Consider the following 19,564-nt stretch of genomic DNA (forward strand, 5'->3'; position numbering starts at 1 on the left):
AGTTGAGTCCCATAGTGCTCAGAGCCACTACTCTTAATGAACTGTGGTATCGTGTTGAAGCTGCATGGGTAGCTGTACCTGTACATGCCTTCCAAGCTCTGTTTGACTCAATGCCCAGGCGTATCAAGACCGTTATTACGGCCAGAGGTGGTTGTTCTCGGTACTGATTTATCAGGATCTATGCACCCAAATTGCGTGAAAATGTAAGCACATGTCAGTTCTAGTATAATATGTTTGTCCAATGAATACCCGTTTATCATCTGCATTTCTTCTTGGTGTAGCAATTTTAATGGCCAGTAGTGTAGCTCAGCCTTTTTAACCAATACCATACTCTTCCACATCAAGGCTGGAAAAGTCGACATCACCCTAATACAGCGTCTCTAGCTTTCCAGCGTGCGTTTGTAGGATGGTTAGTAATATTTCGTCCGGGGAGCTTCTATCATAGCGACGTTAGTGAAAAAGGTCTATAGTCACCCGTTTCTGTTATGCGCCTTCTCCAAATGTGCAGCACGTTTCGTTGATCCGCGGATCTTGTACGATAAACTGTTTCCAAAAGAGTAGTCATTTCTAGCATATTACTGATACGGAAACCAAAGCAACCCCCATCCAAGTCCTGTGTCCTTTGCTCTATCGATTAATTTGAGGTGATTTTCAATTCTACAGCCACTTGTTTCGATTGACCATTATCGAATACGTACGAGGCTCGAAGGTAGGAAGTGTGTTATCATACTCCACGATGGAGCAATTTTGTAATACAGAATTAAGCATTTCAGCCATAATTAAATCGCCTTCCATTTCGATGTCATCATGATCAACTGGCGTCGAGACAGACGACCCCGATCCATTGACTAATTTTACGTCGGACTTAAACTTTTTAGGATATTATGTAACTAGGCAGGTTTGATCTTTCTTTCGAAATAACTGAAAGATTCTCCCATTTGTGCCAATATGGTTATTTTGAATTCCTTCAGTTGGTGTTTACCCGAAAGTATTGAGTTTCTTCTGAATCTACTACTCTTTTGATGTTCATTCAGTACAGCACTTGCAGACAATGGCCACGTAAACGAAGAACGAAATCTATCTATCACGTATTTACTGACCCTAGAAGTCAATTGTATGTTGGAAACTTCACAAAGTCAATACAATCAAGAGTATGAGTAGTACATCTGCTCACCAACTATTTTTGAAGAATGTTTGTGTAAATATTATGACATTAAGTTTCTATTAATTTATCAGTGGTGATGATGGGTGAGTTCAGTGGCTGTGAATTAAATTACAGCACCCGTACACTTTTTTTTTGCCAAGACTTGTTTCGAGTTTTCAGCCATCTTCAACACTGCAGCTACCTTGAGAAAAATAACAATTCGTTTATTTAACGCGTTTCCCCAGTTGTATGATTACGTTTAACTAATAGTTACGTACACTTACATTCATTCTGTAGCTTGTAGCTCCTTTTAGTGAAATGTTTTCACGGAGCGAAAGCAAGACTTCTTTAAAATTGCACAATTTTTTTTTTACGAATTTTCGTAGCAAACGAAGAGTGATAAACTGAAAAATGGGTATCTAATTGGCCACCGTCTGGTCTAGTTTTGCAAAACGATACATAACTACTTGAAATCAGTATGGTAATTCAGAAAAATTTAATTAGTGATTTGAGGGAAAATTGAAAAGTTTCAGAACAGCCGCTGCTAGCTCTGTAAAGGAAGTGCCAAAAATATCACCTCTTCAGTGCCTAGCTGTTTTGCACATAAAAAGTTACACTGGTGTGATATTTAACTGTCGAAAAGGCTTTCCTCGAATCAAGTATAAAATTTAGGTCATTTCGAGAACAGAAGACGCTAAGAAAGCAAATGAGGTGTCAAGAAGATAATGCTCTCTCAACAAAACTTGAAAATAAAAAAGAATTTGAAGATGTCTGTCAAATGTGTCAAATGATTTGTCTAAAAGTAAGAAATATAATAGATTAGAGATATGTTTGACGCGCACTTGATTAGTGTTCGACATCATGCTCAGCAAATGAGGTGCACCAAATGTTTCTCTAATCTATTATATTTCTATATGTGGTATCTGTTCTTTCGGAGATGTTCGAAAGAACACACACCATTTTGATCCTGCAGCCACTATGAATCAAGACGCAAAGTAATTAATGACGTAAGCTGGCAGTGGATATTGATTTAATGAGTCACAAATAATCAACTTTCCCCATTGATTTAGTCAGTACCCCTTGGCAGCTAATGTCATTAAGAACGTTGAAACATATGCAAGAGGAAATTAACCACAACGAAGCGATTCCATTTTCACCCAAAGAAGTTACTTTCGTAGCGCAATCCTGTCCGTCATGAAATTACCACACGCTGGTATACTAAATTCGTACTAACTCTCTGTGACATCTTCCCGAAAAGAATAGTTGAGGGCTACTTTGATGATTACAGCACATGCTTCACGTGGTCAACTTGGTTTACACAAAGAGTGTAACTCCACAATAATTACATCGAAACGCAATTTACAAAAGAAAAACATCGAACTGGTTACTATCGTCTTACTATTAACCCGATGGGTCAAACAATTGTATAAGCACGTGGTACTGGTCTCACAAAGTACACCCCACGTGGGTTGAACATAAAGAAAAGTTGCTACATTGAAAAATATTGTCAAGACGAGACGGTATAATCTCACGCACATTCGCATTTAAGATTGATGATCTTAGTTAGAGGTACGGATCATCAACTCGTGGTTCCACTTTACTCACAAAGTAGTGGCAAAGCAACTACTGGAAGATATTCTGAAATTAACATTCGAATTACACAGCGTTGCAATTTAAGCCAACATAAGATATTTTAGATAGAAACCTGAAATAAAGGTGATTGAATTCTCAGTTAGGCTGAACTTAAGAAATCCATTGTCCTACAGACTTAGCAGAGACGCGCTTAGCCGGAAATCTTACCACTTCAGACGCTCGTCGCGGACAGACTGGTGTGGACCCCTACCGAGGGTGTTTCACAGATACAAAACGGAAGTGACCAGAGAGGCAGCTTCCTATACCAACATGACAAGGGATGGACAGGACCATACCAAGAATAGAAACACCTCTTTGCTTTTAGAAAGCGTAGCTACCTGTTCCGACGTTGGTCCTACTGTTCTCTAGCAGACAGGCTTGTCTGCTACCATCCAGCATGCAACTAGAAATACATTTGCTCATTCATCCTTTCACACAGAAGGGAAAGGGGATGACAGTATCTTTTTTTTTCTTTATTGTTATTTTAAAACCTGTACAACAGGCATGCTGTCAGCAGCATTCTATGCTGCTCTTCAGCCGTACAATAGACAATGAGAAGAAACAGAAAGAATACACATAAGTTACATAATGGTGGGTAATAAAACAGTAGACACATAAATACAAACACGGAGCCGTTCACACTCGACGGTAAGCCACACTACAAACTGTTGACACGACGCACAAACACTGAAGATGTCGATGGCACAGGTGAACGATGGAGTGTGACGGTGAACACTGAACACAAAACACGACGGCACACATGAGACACTGATGGCGATGATCTCCGGCGCGCGAATGTCCACGTAGTGTGTGCGAGTCCGGGGACCTGCCAAGAGGGGAAGAAGGGTGAGGGGGGGGAGAGAGGAGAACAAAGATGCCAGTGGCAGAGGAGATGGGAGGAGGAGTAGAGGGACAGGGTAGGGGAAGCCCGGGGGCGGAGTGGGGAGAAATGGAGGAGGGAGGAAAGGGGGAGAGAAGGGAGGGAGGGTGCCCAAAGGAACAAACACAGGAAGAGGGAGGGAGGATCAAAGTTGGTAGGAGGGGTAGATGGAGGGGAGGAGGGCATCATCAGGGAGGGGGAGCTGGCGGAAGCCACCTTGGGAGAGGGTAAGGAGGGTGGAGAGATGGAGAGCAGGTGGGACGTGGGAATACAGGCGCGGCAGCAGGCGGGGGTGGAAGATGACAGTATCATATACACTATATTAAAGAAAGCGCATGTAGGTTCCGTATTAGACTGTGTGACATGAATTACATATAAACTGTGTTTTAAAGTGTAGTAGTGTGACAGATCGTTAAGAAAGGAATCCAACAGAGACCTTTCAGCACCACATCTTTTTCTGTCAGTTTCCGTTGAAAAAATGCGAAATTTGTTGTGGGATGTCGTGGAGTACTCCCGCGTCAGCCCTTGTAGTTTCATCAAGTTTCGGTATGTGGCGGCACTATACATAGCCTCCGAAGTGGCATCTGTAATGGAGGAGTGCTTCAAGCAGAGAGCTGTCATTAAGTTTCTTTGGCGGAAAACAAGAGCATCCCAGACATTCATAGGCGTTTGTCGAATATCTATGGAGACCTGTCAGTGAACAAAAGCATGGTGAGTCGTTAGGAGAGCGTCTGTCATCATCCAACCAGGTCGCGAGCCGGCCGGCCTCGCACAGCTGTGACTCCTGCAGTGTTGGAACGTGGGGACACTCTCATTTGTGCAGACGGATCGCAATCAAACACTCCGTTGCGTAATTGGACGTCTCTGAATTACAGACCTATATCACTAACCTCAATTTGCAGTAGGATTTTGGAGCATATACTGTACTCGAACATTATGAGTCACCTTGAAGAAAATGACCTATTGATACATAACCAAAATATCATTCTTGTGCAACACAGCTAGCTCTTTATTCCCATGAAGTAATGAGTGCTGTCGACAAGGGCTCTCAGATCGATACCATATTCCTAGATTTCCAGAAGACTTTTGATACCGTGCCCTACAAGCGACTATTAATCAAATTGCGTGCATATGGAGTATCTTCTCAGTTGTGTGATTGGATTCGTGATTTCCTTTCAGAGAGGTTACAGTTCGTAGTGATAGACGGTAAATCACCGAGTAGAACAGAAGTGATATCTGGCGTTCCGCAAGGTAGTGTCATAGGCCCTCTCTGTTCCTGATTTACATAAATGATCTAGGTGATAATCTGAGCAGCCCCATTAAATTGTTTGCAGATGACGCCGTAATTTACCGTCTAGTAAAATCATGAAACGATCAATTCCAATTACAAAATGATCTAGAGATAACTTCTGTATGGTGCGACAAGTGGCAATTGGCACTAAACAAAGGAAAGTGCGAGTTTATCCACATGGGTACTAAAAGAAATCCGACAAATTTTGGGTATACGATAAATCGCACAAATCTAAGGGCTGTCAATTCGACTAAATACCTAAGAATTACAGTTACGAGCAACTTAAATTGGAAAGACCACATAAATAATATTGTGGGAAAGGCGAAACAAAGACTGCGCTTTCTTGGCAGAACACTTAGAAGATGCGGCAAACCCACTAAAGAAACAGCCTCCATTACACTTGTCTTTCCTCTGCTGGAATATCGCTGCGCGATGTGGGATCCTTACCAGGTAGGATTGACGGAGGGCATCGAAAAAGTGCAAAGAAGGGCTGCTCGTTTCGTGTTATCGCGCAATAGGGGTGAGAGTGTCACTGATATGATACGCGAGTTGGGGTGGCAGTCACTGAAACAAAGGCGGTTTTCTTTGCGACGGGATCTATTTACGAAAATTCAATCACCAACTTTCTCTCCCGAATGTGAAAATATTTTGTTGACACCCACCTACGTAGGGAGAAACGATCATCATAATAAAGTAAGAGAAATCAGAACTCAAACGGAAAGATTTAGGTGTTCCTTTTTCCCACGCGCCATTCGAGAGTGGAATGGTAGAGAAGTAATATGAAAATGTTTCGATGCACCCTCTGTCAGGCACTTAAATGTGAATTGCAGAGTAACCATGTAGATGTAGATGTCTGTGCTGACACACACGTCCACCAGTCTTGGTACTCAACTAGGTTCCTCGCCGCCTAACAGAAAATCATAAAGAGCACCGAAGAACCATCTGTGCGGAATTGCTTGCGCGTTCCGAGGCCGATAGTGACAATTTTGTGTCGAACGTCGTCACAGTCGATGAAACATGGGTTGATCTCTTCGAGCTGGAAATAAAACGGCAGTACATAGAATGGCGCCACACCACTTCTGCTTCGAAGAAAAAGTTCAAAGTTGCACCCTCAGCCGATATACACTCCTGGAAATGGAAAAAAGAACACATTGACACCGGTGTGTCAGACCCACCATATTTGCTCCGGACACTGCGAGAGGGCTGTACAAGCAATGATCACACGCACGGCACAGCGGACACACCAGGAACCGCGGTGTTGGCCGTCGAATGGCGCTAGCTGCGCAGCATTTGTGCACCGCCGCCGTCAGTGTCAGCCAGTTTGCCGTGGCATACGGAGCTCCATCGCAGTCTTTAACACTGGTAGCATGCCGCGACAGCGTGGACGTGAACCGTATGTGCAGTTGACGGACTTTGAGCGAGGGCGTATAGTGGGCATGCGGGAGGCCGGGTGGACGTACCGCCGAATTGCTCAACACGTGGGGCGTGAGGTCTCCACAGTACATCGATGTTGTCGCCAGTGGTCGGCGGAAGGTGCACGTGCCCGTCGACCTGGGACCGGACCGCAGCGACGCACGGATGCACGCCAAGACCGTAGGATCCTACGCAGTGCCGTAGGGGACCGCACCGCCACTTCCCAGCAAATTAGGGACACTGTTGCTCCTGGGGTATCGGCGAGGACCATTCGCAACCGTCTCCATGAAGCTGGGCAGCGGTCCCGCTCACCGTTAGGCCGTCTGCCGCTCACGCCCCAACATCGTGCAGCCCGCCTCCAGTGGTGTCGCGACAGGCGTGAATGGAGGGACGAATGGAGACGTGTCGTCTTCAGCGATGAGAGTCGCTTCTGCCTTGGTGCCAATGATGGTCGTATGCGTGTTTGGCGCCGTGCAGGTGAGTGCCACAATCAGGACTGCATACGACCGAGGCACACAGGGCCAACACCCGGCATCATGGTGTGGGGAGCGATCTCCTACACTGGCCGTACACCACTGGTGATCGTCGAGGGGACACTGAATAGTGCGCGGTACATCCAAACCGTCATCGAACCCATCGTTCTACCATTCCTAGACCGGCAAGGGAACTTGCTGTTCCAACAGGACAATGCACGTCCGCATGTATCCCGTGCCACCCAACGTGCTCTAGAAGGTGTAAGTCAACTACCCTGGCCAGCAAGATCTCCGGATCTGTCCCCCATTGAGCATGTTTGGGACTGGATGAAGCGTCGTCTCACGCGGTCTGCACGTCCAGCACGAACGCTGGTCCAACTGAGGCGCCAGGTGGAAATGGCATGGCAAGCCGTTCCACAGGACTACATCCAGCATCTCTACGATCGTCTCCATGGGAGAACAGCAGCCTGCATTGCTGCGAAAGGTGGATATACACTGTACTAGTGCCGACATTGTGCATGCTCTGTTGCCTGTGTCTATGTGCCTGCGGTTCTGTCAGTGTGATCATGTGATATATCTGACCCCAGGAATGTGTCAATAAAGTTTCCCCTTCCTGGGACAATGAATTCACGGTGTTCTTATTTCAATTTCCAGGAGTGTAGTTATGACGATGGTCTTTCGGAACACTGAAAGGGTAGTTCTGCTTGATGTCCTCCATCATGGTGCAATGATCAACACTGCAGCGGGTTTGTCGCCACAAAAATGCAAACGAACTTCTTCTCCATGACAACACGAAGTCTACTCACCCGAGAGGAGCTCACAAAACTTCCTTGGACTGTCCTTCCTCACCCGCCCTGCAGCCGGGATCTCGCGCCTTCCGAATTCCATCTATTTGGCACAATGAAAGATGCAATCCGTGTATGAAGGGGAGGTCACTGATGCAGCAAGAGGTAGGCTCCGACGTTGACCAATAGGGTGGTACCACGGTGGACGTACAGACCCTGCAAGTAAGGCAGCGTACGACCGTCGCATTGAACGAAGATAACGTTGAAAAATAGCGTTCTTTAGCCAAAAGAGTGAGGAATAATGCGGTATATCGGAATCGCACATGCAGATGACATAGTACTACTAGTTGAATCAAAGCACGAGTTGAAAGCAATGTACCAGGAAATGGACAATTATGCACAGAAGGTAGGGCTCAAAGTGAATCGAGACAAAACAGAGTTCATGCAATTAGGAAGAAGACAAGAGCAGGAAGAATTTCTTGAGATAGACGGCAAGAGGTTCAAGAGAGTACACCAGTTCAAATACTTGGGATCTTGGTTTACCACGGAAAACAACATAAAAATGGACATCGAGGAAAGAACAGCAGTGGGAATGAAATGCATGCATTCCCTCAGAGAGACCCTCGGACCTAAATCGATCTCAGTTAACGCTAAGATGAAAATATACAACACAGTGATATGCCCAGCAGCAATGTACGGTTCAGAAACATGGAGCATGACTAACCGAGAAAGGAAAAAACTATTAATAGTCGAAAGAAGAGTAATGAGGAAGATATGGGGACCAGTTTTAGACAAGGGAGAATGGAGGAGAAGGAAAAACCAGGAAGTCTACCTCCTGATGCGACAACCAACTATCCTACAGAAGATAAAGAGCAAAAGAGTACAATGGGTGGGCCATGTAGCCCGTATGCCAGATGGAAGACAGACGAAGATGGCACTAGCGGGGAAACCAAACGCCAAACGCCCCATTGGACGAACAAGGCAGCGCTGGATGGACGACCTGGCGAAGGACCTAGCAGCCCTGGGAATTGAAGACACTTGGAGGAACCGGGCCCAAAAGAGGAAGGAATGGAGGCAGTTTGTGGAAGCAGGGCCTGTGATCGCTGAATATCTATCTATCTGAACCCTGAATAAAACCAACCTACTTTCAGAAAACAAATGTATTTCATTACTTATTGAACGTCTCTCGTACATCTACGCACATCCTCTGTATGGCACAGGGTGAATCGTACCGATTTTGTTAGCTTTCCCTTTCAGTTCGCATATTAAGCGACGGAAAAATGACTATCTATGTACCTCCGTACGTTGGTGGCATCACAATGGTAGTACGGCTGCTTCGAATAAATTCACACAGCAGGATTTCGTGAGAAGTACGTCGTCCTTTTCCAAGGATTCCAAATTAAGTTCTCCGAGCATTTCTATTACGCTTTTGCAGCGGCCTATTACGATCGTAGCGCATATCTGAATGCCTTCGATGCCTGTTGTCGTGCCTGTTGGATAACGACTCCGGACGTCGGAGAGTAGAATTGGTTGCATTAGCGTCTCGTGTATGACTTCATTTACAAATGCACTAAATTTCAGAAGACTTACACAAAACCTAAATCTATAAGGGCATTATCTTACTCTTACCCAAATTTAAAGTAAACTGCTTTTCATTACACCAAGTGTTTCTGAAAATTGTTACGATCCTCCAACGACAACTCAGCATCGTCTTATTATGGTGCTGATGTTACATGGTTAAGTATTTATTTATTTATTATGTCTACAACTCTGCTTACGCCGTTTTACAATAGATGGCAGCGGTGGTGCAGATGGTAGCTCGTAAGTGTCATGCAGTTAGCTTAAGTATTTGTAACCATAACGTCACCAAAATATTATTCGATTTATGATTGCATCATAAAGTTATTCTAGATTGAATACGTCAACTTACCAGCCCTGTTCTCGTCATTAGCAGAAAGTTTTAATTTTCTGCTTTCCCACGAAGAAATCTGCGCTTGAGGGTCATAAAACGGTAGGTGGGGCACCTATTACTGAAAGAACGAGTTGAAAATGGATTCAACGCTTCGAGAAGGGTGATTGTGACATAGAAGGCCGGCATGGTGGTGGATCAGAGGGTTTCGAAGCTATTGAAAACTATGGAAACAATACAAGGGATCGTTATCGAAATCAAATGATGCGCTTGAAGGAAGCGCTGAAAGACAAACGGCCACAGTTCAGCGGTAGTCATGAAAAGGTGATTTTTCAGCATGGTAATGCTCCAACACCTGTCGCAAAACCCACCACAAAATATTTGGAAACGTTGAAACAGGAAGTTTTACCCCATCCGCCGTATTCTCCAGACATTGCTCCCTCTGACTACCACCTTTTTCGATCACTGGCACACTGCCCGACTGATCAGCACCTCTGCGTCATATGAAAAAGTGCAAGATTGGATCGATTCAAGGATCTCCTCAAAGACGCCCTGTTCTTTCGCTGTGGGATTCGTATGCTGCCCAAAATATGGGAGAAAGTAGTGGCCGGCGATGGCCAGCACTTTGAATAGTAAATTTTTTGTAAGTTTTTCACAACGGAGCCTCGAACTTCGAGAAAAAACGGTGGAAGCAAAGTTGTAGACCTAATACATTCACAACACTCCAGGTCCTTTTACACTTCTTTGGGGCATACCCTACGTTACTCACTTTTTGGTGGAACATTCGCCATCGAATATAACATACTGGGTTCGATTAGTTAAATTTTCCTCTTACCAATCACATATTTTTGAAAGATACTCTTTATGATCGAATCTTGGTTTGCAGTACACGATGTGGTAGAGTGCCGAACAGCAAGGGGTCGAACACCTTTCGGGAATCTAGGAAGACTGTCCTACCTGTTCACCAGCACATATCGTTTACTAGACGTCACATGTGAATAAAGCAAGCTGTGTTTCACACACGCTTTCCGAAGATTCGTGCTGATTCTTTGAAACTTGTTTTCCTTGTAATGTCTATGCATAGAATATGCACTAGGATTTTGCGATAGACAGCCCTCAGCGATTCTGGTCTGTAATTAGTTGCATCCTATCATATACCGTTGTGTGACATGCGCTCATTTCCAGACACACGGGACTGAAATTATCAACGTCCTGGCGGTACGAAAATAAGAATGGTCCATTCTGATGGCGTAGAATTATGGGTCTGTTTCTCACAGAGTTGAGTAGATATTTTAGTTGTGTTTTGTACACGGATAGATCACTTCGAGCTTTGTGTGCGAAATGCACAAATTGAAGCTTTTAATGATGGTTCATTGTGGCGTCCCTCTGGTATAGATGGAAAGTTTCTTTCAGGAATATCGCTATTTTGTTGCTGAGATGAGGAACTGGATCGTGCTACGTAACAGCAGGAAGCGCAATAGTTATCTCGCTGCGAAATACGATAAGCGATGACTGCCTTCCGCTTTGGTGAGTTACTGTAACGAAACACTTCCGAGTATATCTCGAAATCACCATATCGCAATAGTCTCCTACAGAATTTTTAAACCCTTTAAAATCTTTCTTCTCGTTCTTTACAGATTTGCTAACTGTCTTGTGGGCTTTAGCTATGCATCTGACCTCCGGTCCCGGTTCAGTTGAATGTGGTTGCAAAGGTTGAAAGGTATATAACAACACGACTGTCCCAAGTCGGGTTGTGCATGAAACGAGAAATATAGGCAAAAAATGGAGAGAGCTCAAATGCATGACGATTTTCATCTCATTATTCTCACGTAGGTCCAGATCACCGCAATTTTACGATTAAAAAGGCTTTTGATGCAGTATAAATTATCACTATTTAAGAGTTTTTTATTTTTTTATTTGACAGGACAGACTGCTTCCAGATGGAAAAGGTGTTACGTGTCAGTTGTTAATGTACAAGTGACTGTTGAGTGTTAATGAAGACCTAACATATGGTGGAAATAAATATTTCCGAAATATACTTTTTCTTCTTGAAGCTAAAATCAACTACTAACTAGTAATCTATATACAAAAAAACATCTATTTCTCACTTTTGGCTCCGTATAATAATCAGCCACTGCAGATAGTAGCAATATAAGCCATAGACGAATAAAGTACCTTGTTCTGTGCTCGCTGTAATTTACATTAACTTTCTTTTGAAAAAGATGCTTTTCCAGAAAACTTGTTATGATTAAAATTAAGTATCACAAAAGAGGTATTTCATGAGGAAAATTCTCTTATAGACTATGAAAACGAAACTAATCTTCGTGACACTATCATCATAGAAATGCTTTTTCTGTCCTCCGTCTAAAATGCTCCTGTCTAACAGTGTTGGGTGGGCATGTGTTAGACACGGTTGTCAGTATCGGCTTTCGAAATCCAATCTGCCACTTCTTTTTCGATTAACTCCTCACATAGTTAATGGACTCGTTTAGAGTCCCGCACCAAGGAGAAAAAAATCTGGTTGTACTAAAAATAGAGCCCTGGACCCTGTACAGCAATAAGACACACTGACCGTTCAGTTTCGATGACCATATACAGCTTCGTGCTCCAGACATACCTCTACAGTGTTGTGAGGAAATTAGGACTCAGTTGGATAAAGTGAATGAAAAGCAGTGGCGGACTGAGATTGAAGATTTGGTGGGGGAGGAGGGTGGGGGAGGGGGGTGGCGGGCGGAGTGGGCAGTGAACCTCTGGTTCCTGGACGAGCCTTAAAATTTCGAGAGCCTCGATGTTTGGAGCCCCTCCAGGTCAAGACCATTTATAATCAGATCCGAAACAAGATCAAAATAAGTTCAAGTAAATAGGAAGCAGTTTGGAGTTATAGGCCTCGTACGATGCAAAATATAAACGTAGGTGCCCACTTACCTGTAACAATTGTGCCGAAGTGGCGTCACATCGAAAGACTTGCACCAGGCGAGCGGTCTACCCGACGGAAGGCCCTCGTCAAACGCCATTTATTTATTTATAAAACAGTATGCTCCCAGATGAGTTAACAAATGAATAAAAGGTAAAACTGCAACCTCCATAGCACCAATAGAGTTAAAACTACACTCCATTTCGACGACCTCAAGTGAGTCTATATATGAGGGTTATTCAGATAGTACGGAACGATCGGTCGCGAAATGGAAACCATAGTGAAAATCCGATGAAGTTTTGCACACGTGTGTTGGGCAGTGTCTCTAGTATGCCCGTCGATAGCGTTACGTCGTTCTTTTTAGTTTTGAGCACATAGGGAGCACATAAAGATACCTAGAACAGTAGTGTATCCCGCCAAGTACAAGGGCCTGGTGAGAAATTTAGCCTGAAGCTATGCAGCCAACATTACATAACTGTCCTGCGTTTTCTTCTTCAAGACAATTCTGAGCCGCATTCTGCAGCTGCAATGAAGGTGCTAGTGCATCGTTTTCGATTGGGAATGTTTGATTACCCACAATATAGCCCGTAATTGTCTCCCTCTGAGTTTCATCTCTGCTCACGTAAACCGCTGGCTATGAAGACAACATTTTGGCACAAACAACGAGCTGTAGGCCAGCGTAGAGAATTGGCGGAAAGCACTGGCGGCTGCCTTCTATAACGAGGGTATTGGAAAGTTGGTACAACGCTACGACAAACGTCTAAGTCGGATCGGCGACTATGGAGATAAGTAGCTGGAAGTTGTAGCTAACTCTTGCAAATAAAACAGTTTTGATTTTCACTGTGGTTTCCGCCTCGCAATCTGTCGTTCCTTACCTTCCGCACAGCCCTCGTATGACAGAGATCGCCCCCAACAACATATGTAAATCTTCCTTGAGTTTGCTTTAGTAAAAGTTCTCGGCGCGCGTTGTTCCATTAGCAGTAGCATTTATTTCATCACGTAACGAAGGTGACGTGATCTTGTCTATTTGCCCTCCCTAATGCATTTCTGCTGGGGTCCGCTGTCTGGCTCGCCGGAAGTACAAATGCTGTGTGTTTCCCTGACCCACTGCCGGTGGTGAAATGTTACTCTCCGCGCCCGCCCCGTGTCGACACCGCCATAATGTAAGCGAGATAGCGTCGCTCTGGGACTTTGAAAATTTTAACTGTTTGCTGGGTTCTACGAGATTGTCATGCAACAATTATCACTGAGTGTGATCAAAATTTGTAGAATTTTTGTAAAATGTAGCACGAAACTTAAAAACTGTGGCACGATAACAAGTTGCCCGCTAGACCCAATTATTCTACATGATACACTCTGGCTCTAGCACTGGAGAATCTGGTAGAAACTTACGCTGAGTATGACAAGGAGCAGGTGCTGCAATAAATAAAAATGTATCGTAGGCATCTACGTGCAACCACACGAGTGTGGACGTTGCTGCTTGGCGGGCAGCCAAAGAAGTCGTACAATTTATAATTAAATGGGACTTGAGTGAATCATTACCCTGTACACCACTTATAATCCGCTACTTCTTGACCATTTGTGTCTGTCGCATGATGCGAGAGAAGTTATTCTAAACTGAAACTAATTAGATATTACTTCGCTCTACAATGAATCCAAAACGGCTAGCAAACTGTCCATTTTATCAACTAAAATAAAAGTTTAAAATAAAACATATTTGAACGACGTTACTGCGAGTTTTATCAAAATAGAGGAAGGAAAAGATTCACTATAATAGTATCAATGACAGCTACCGTCTCTTACTAGTATTACGAAAGTACCTGATATAACTGTACAAGCTTTGGTTCCAGACATGTAAAGTAATAGGTAATTTTCTTATCCTGTCCTTTATTACACTCCTGGAAATGGAAAAAAGAACACATTGACACCGGTGTGTCAGACCCACCATACTTGCTCCGGACACTGCGAGAGGGCTGTACAAGCAATGATCACACGCACGGCACAGCGGACACACCAGGAACCGCGGTGTTGGCCGTCGAATGGCGCTAGCTGCGCAGCATTTGTGCACCGCCGCCGTCAGTGTCAGCCAGTTTGCCGTGGCATACGGAGCTCCATCGCAGTCTTTAACACTGGTAGCATGCCGCGACAGCGTGGACGTGAACCGTATGTGCAGTTGACGGACTTTGAGCGAGGGCGTATAGTGGGCATGCAGGAGGCCGGGTGGACGTACCGCCGAATTGCTCAACACGTGGGGCGTGAGGTCTCCACAGTACATCGATGTTGTCGCCAGTGGTCGGCGGAAGGTGCACGTGCCCGTCGACCTGGGACCGGACCGCAGCGACGCACGGATGCACGCCAAGACCGTAGGATCCTACGCAGTGCCGTAGGGGACCGCACAGCCACTTCCCAGCAAATTAGGGACACTGTTGCTCCTGGGGTATCGGCGAGGACCATTCGCAACCGTCTCCATGAAGCTGGGCTACGGTCCCGCACACCGTTAGGCCGTCTTCCGCTCACGCCCCAACATCGTGCAGCCCGCCTCCAGTGGTGTCGCGACAGGCGTGAATGGAGGGACGAATGGAGACGTGTCGTCTTCAGCGATGAGAGTCGCTTCTGCCTTGGTGCCAATGATGGTCGTATGCGTGTTTGGCGCCGTGCAGGTGAGCGCCACAATCAGGACTGCATACGACCGAGGCACACAGGGCCAACACCCGGCATCATGGTGTGGGGAGCGATCTCCTACACTGGCCGTACACCACTGCTGATCGTCGAGGGGACACTGAATAGTGCACGGTACATCCAAACCGTCATCGAACCCATCGTTCTACCATTCCTAGACCGGCAAGGGAACTTGCTGTTCCAACAGGACAATGCACGTCCGCATGTATCCCGTGCCACCCAACGTGCTCTAGAAGGTGTAAGTCAACTACCCTGGCCAGCAAGATCTCCGGATCTGTCCCCCATTGAGCATGTTTGGGACTGGATGAAGCGTCATCTCACGCGGTCTGCACGTCCAGCACGAACGCTGGTCCAACTGAGGCGCCAGGTGGAAATGGCATGGCAAGCCGTTCCACAGGGCTACATCCAGCATCTCTACGATCGTCTCCATGGGAGAATAGCAGCCTGCATTGCTGCGAAAGGTGGATATACACTGTACTAGTGCCGACATGGTGCATGCTCTGTTGCCTGTGTCTATGTGCCTGTGGTTCTGTCAGTGTGATCATGTGATGTATCTGACCCCAGGAATGTGTCAATAAAGTTTCCCCTTCCTGGGACAATGAATTCACGGTGTTCTTATTTCACTTTCCAGGAGTGTATTTCTTTGCAGATTACCTGATGTTTGCTGTGCTAAAAACCGCTTTGTATTATAAGTTTATCACCTATAACTTTAAGTATGTATGTACATTCATGGAAAAATTCGCAGTACCAAGAAGGAGTTGTGTGACATAAACGAAAGTCGATAGGCATGTTTTTACATACAAAAGGTGATGTCTATTCAGATTTCACTCCAGTCGCGTAAGAGGTGGCGCTAGTAGCTCCACTATGAGGATGGAAATCAGGTTTGTTTTAACTCCATGCTCTGACGATTAGTTACCTTTGTGACTGGACGTGGTGTGTTAATGCTAGTCAAGAATGCTTTTAAGGCGACAAAGGCAACATTATCAGCATCTCACTGAGTTTGAACGAGGTCGTGTAATGCGGCTACGAGAAACTAAACGTTCATTATACGATACTGCAGAAAGACTTGGCAGGAATGTACCATTTTACAGCCGGCCGGTGTGGCCGAGTGGTTCTAGGCGCTTAGTCTGGAACCGCGTGACCGCTACGGTCGCAGGTTCGAATCCTGCCTCTGGCATGGATGTGTGTGATGTCCTTAGGTTAGTTAGGTTTAAGTAGTTCTAAGTTCTAGGGGACTGATGACCTCAGATGTTATAGTCCCATAGGGCTCAGAGCCAGCCATACCACTTTACGTGACTGCTGGCATCCAAGAAATACACAAGGTCCATCAACGAGGGCGTGGGCTGCAACACTCTTCACTGGAATGCGATTCTTCTGGTCTCCTGATGTTAACTTACTACAACATCAGGTGACAGGAAGAATCGCATTCCAGTGAAGAGTGTTGCAGCCCACGCCCTCGTTGATGGACCTTGTGTATTTCTTGGATGTTCACTTAATTTTAGTTTGGATATAAACGATACATTCTCACATGGAAATGGATGGTTTACTGTCGCCATAGTAAGAGGTGGTAGTAGGAGCATCGTAGACCAGCGTGGAGTGTTACATCAAATCAGACTTCGGACTGAAGATCACAGTAAACACAGGACACTGGCAGTACTTCGTGGTCCATCAATTTTCCTTACAGTGTATTTATAATTTGAATAAATGCTATCGAATAGTAAGTTCTTTTCCTACGATTTTATACAGCACGAAAGACCGAAGTGTTCGATCGCTCAACTTCAGCATTTCATAATATTAAAGAGCACGCATAAACTGACATTTTACTTTCGCTGGGGAACCATCTGAACACACATAATCAGCCGTTAAAAACAAATAATTGTTGATCTTAGCATGAGGTCTTGGGTGTTGACTTTTACTGGAGACGTTACACTGAGATGATAAAAGTCATGGATAGCGATATGCACACATACAGATGGCGGTAGTATCGCGTACATAAGGTGTAAAAGGGCAGTGCATTGGCGGAACTCTCATTTATACTCCGGTGATTCATGTGAAATGGCTTTCGACGTGATTATGACCGCACGATTGGAATTAACAAACTTCGATTGTGAAATGGTAGTCGAAGCAAGAATCATGGGGCATTCCAGTTCGGAAACTGTTAGGGACATCAATATTCGGAGATCCACAGTATCAAGAGTGTGCCGAGAATGCCTAATTTCAGGTATTCCTCACACCACGGACAACTTAGTGACCGACGGCCTTAGATTAACGACCGAGAGCAGCGGCGTTTACGTACAGTTGTCAGTTCTAAAAGACAAGCAACACGGCGTGAAATAACAGCAAAAATCAATGTGGGCGTAACCGAACGTATCCGTTAGGACCTTTGTCGTTAATGGGCTATGCCAGCAGACGACCAACACAAGTGCGTTTGATAACAGCGCGACATAAAAAATGATTCAAATGGCTCTGGCCACTATAGGACTCAACATCTGAGGTCATCAGTCCCCTAGAACTTAGAACCACTTAAACCTTACTAACCTAAGGACATCACACACATCCATGCCCGAGGCAGGATTCGAACCCGTGACCGTAGCGGTCACGCGGTTCCAGACTGAAGCGCCTAGAACCGCTCGGCCACAAGTGCGACATCGCCTACAGCACCTCTCCTGGGCTCGTGACCATATCGGTTGGACTATAGACAATTGAATAACCGTGGCCTGATCAGATTAAGATTTCAATTGGTAAGACCTGGTGTTTGGGCGTGACGAGGGCCTCGCGAAGTCATGGACCCAAGCTGTCAACAGAGCACTGTGCAAGCTGGTGGTGCCTCCATAATGGTGTGGGTTGTGTTTACATGGAATGAACTGAGTCCTTTTGTCCAACTGAACCGATCATTGACTGGAAATGGCTATGTTTGATTACTTGGAGACCATTTGCAGCCGTCCTGGACTTCATGTTCCCAAACAACGGTGGGTCCACAATTGTCTGAGACTGGTTTGAAGAACATTCTAGACAGTTCAAACGAAAGATCTGGCCACCCACATCGCGCAACATGAATCCCATCGAACATCTGTGGGACATAATCGAGAGGTCAGTTCGTACAAAATTCCTACATCGGCAGCACTTTTCGCAATAATGGGCGGTTATAGAGGCAGCATGGCTAAGTACACTACTGGCCATTAAAATTGCTACACCACGAAGGTGAAGTGATACAGACGCGAAATTTAACCGACAGGAAGAAGATGTTGTGATATGCAAATGATTAACTTATCAGAGAATTCACACAAGGTTGGCGACGGTGGCGACACCTACAACGTGCTGACATGAGGAAAGTTTCCAACCCATTTCTCATACACAAACAGCAGTTGACAGGCGTTGCCTGGTGAAACGTTGTTGTGATCCCTCGTGTAAGGAGGAGAAATGCGTACCATCACGTTTCCGACTTTGATAAAGGTCGGATTGTAGCCTATCGCGATTGCGGTTTATCGTAACGCGACATTGCTGTTCACGTTGGTCGAGATCCAATGACTGTTAGCAGAATATGGAATCGGTGGGTTCAGGAGGGTAATACGGAACGCCGTGCTGGATCCAAACAGCCTCGTATCATTAGGAGTCGAGATGACAGGCATCTTATCCGCATGGCTGTAACGGATCGTGCAGCCACGTCTCGATCCCTGGGTCAACAGATGGGGACTTTTGCAAGCCAACTGCACGAACAGTTCGACGACGTTTGCAGCAGCATGGACTATGAGCTCGGAGCCCACGGCTGCGGTTACCCTTGACGCTGCATCACAGACGGGAGCGCCTGCGATGGTGTACTCAACGACGAACCTGGGTGCACGAATGGCAAAACGTCATTTTTTCTGATGAATCCAGGTTCTGTTTACAGCATCATGATGGTCGCATCCGTGTTGGGCGACATCGCGGTGAACGCACACTGGAAGCGAGTATTCGTCTTCGTCATACTGGCGTATCACCCGGCGTGATGGTATGGGGTGCCATTGGTTACACGTCTCGGTCACCTCTTGTTCGCATTGACAGCACTTTGAACAGTGAACGTTACATTTCAGATGTGTTACGACCCGTGGCTCTACCCTTCATTCGATCCCTGGCCAGCACATTCTCCAGATCTCTCACCAATTGAAAGCGTCTGGTCAATGGTGGCTGAGTAACTGGCTCGTCACAATACGCCAGTCACTCTTCTTGATGAACTGTGGTATTGTGTTGAAGCTGCATGGGCAGCTGTACCTGTACACGCCATCCTAGCTCTGTTTGACCCAATGCCCAGGCGTAACAAGGCCGTTATTACAGCCAGAGGTGGTTGTTCTGGCTACTGATTTCTCAGGATCTATGCACCCAAATTGCGTTAAAATGTAATCACAATTCAGTTCTAGTATAATATATTTGTCCAATGGATACCCGTTTATCATCTGCATTTCTTCTT

General features: G+C 45.5%; 1 protein-coding gene and 1 non-coding gene across 2 annotated transcripts in view; both read left to right on the top strand.

Annotated features, from left to right (window-relative positions):
- The window catches only part of LOC126458424 (uncharacterized), an 89,601-nt gene that overhangs the window by 13,245 nt on the left and 56,792 nt on the right, over positions 1–19,564 (top strand). The gene's annotated exons all lie outside the window — the stretch shown is intronic.
- Positions 16,215–16,297, top strand: Trnas-gga (transfer RNA serine (anticodon GGA)). Its single transcript is given in 2 exon segments — positions 16,215–16,253; positions 16,263–16,297. It is a non-coding gene; the product is annotated as a tRNA-Ser (tRNA).

Source organism: Schistocerca serialis, chromosome 2, assembly GCF_023864345.2.
Source record: "Schistocerca serialis cubense isolate TAMUIC-IGC-003099 chromosome 2, iqSchSeri2.2, whole genome shotgun sequence".
Classification (NCBI taxonomy): domain Eukaryota; kingdom Metazoa; phylum Arthropoda; class Insecta; order Orthoptera; family Acrididae; genus Schistocerca; species Schistocerca serialis.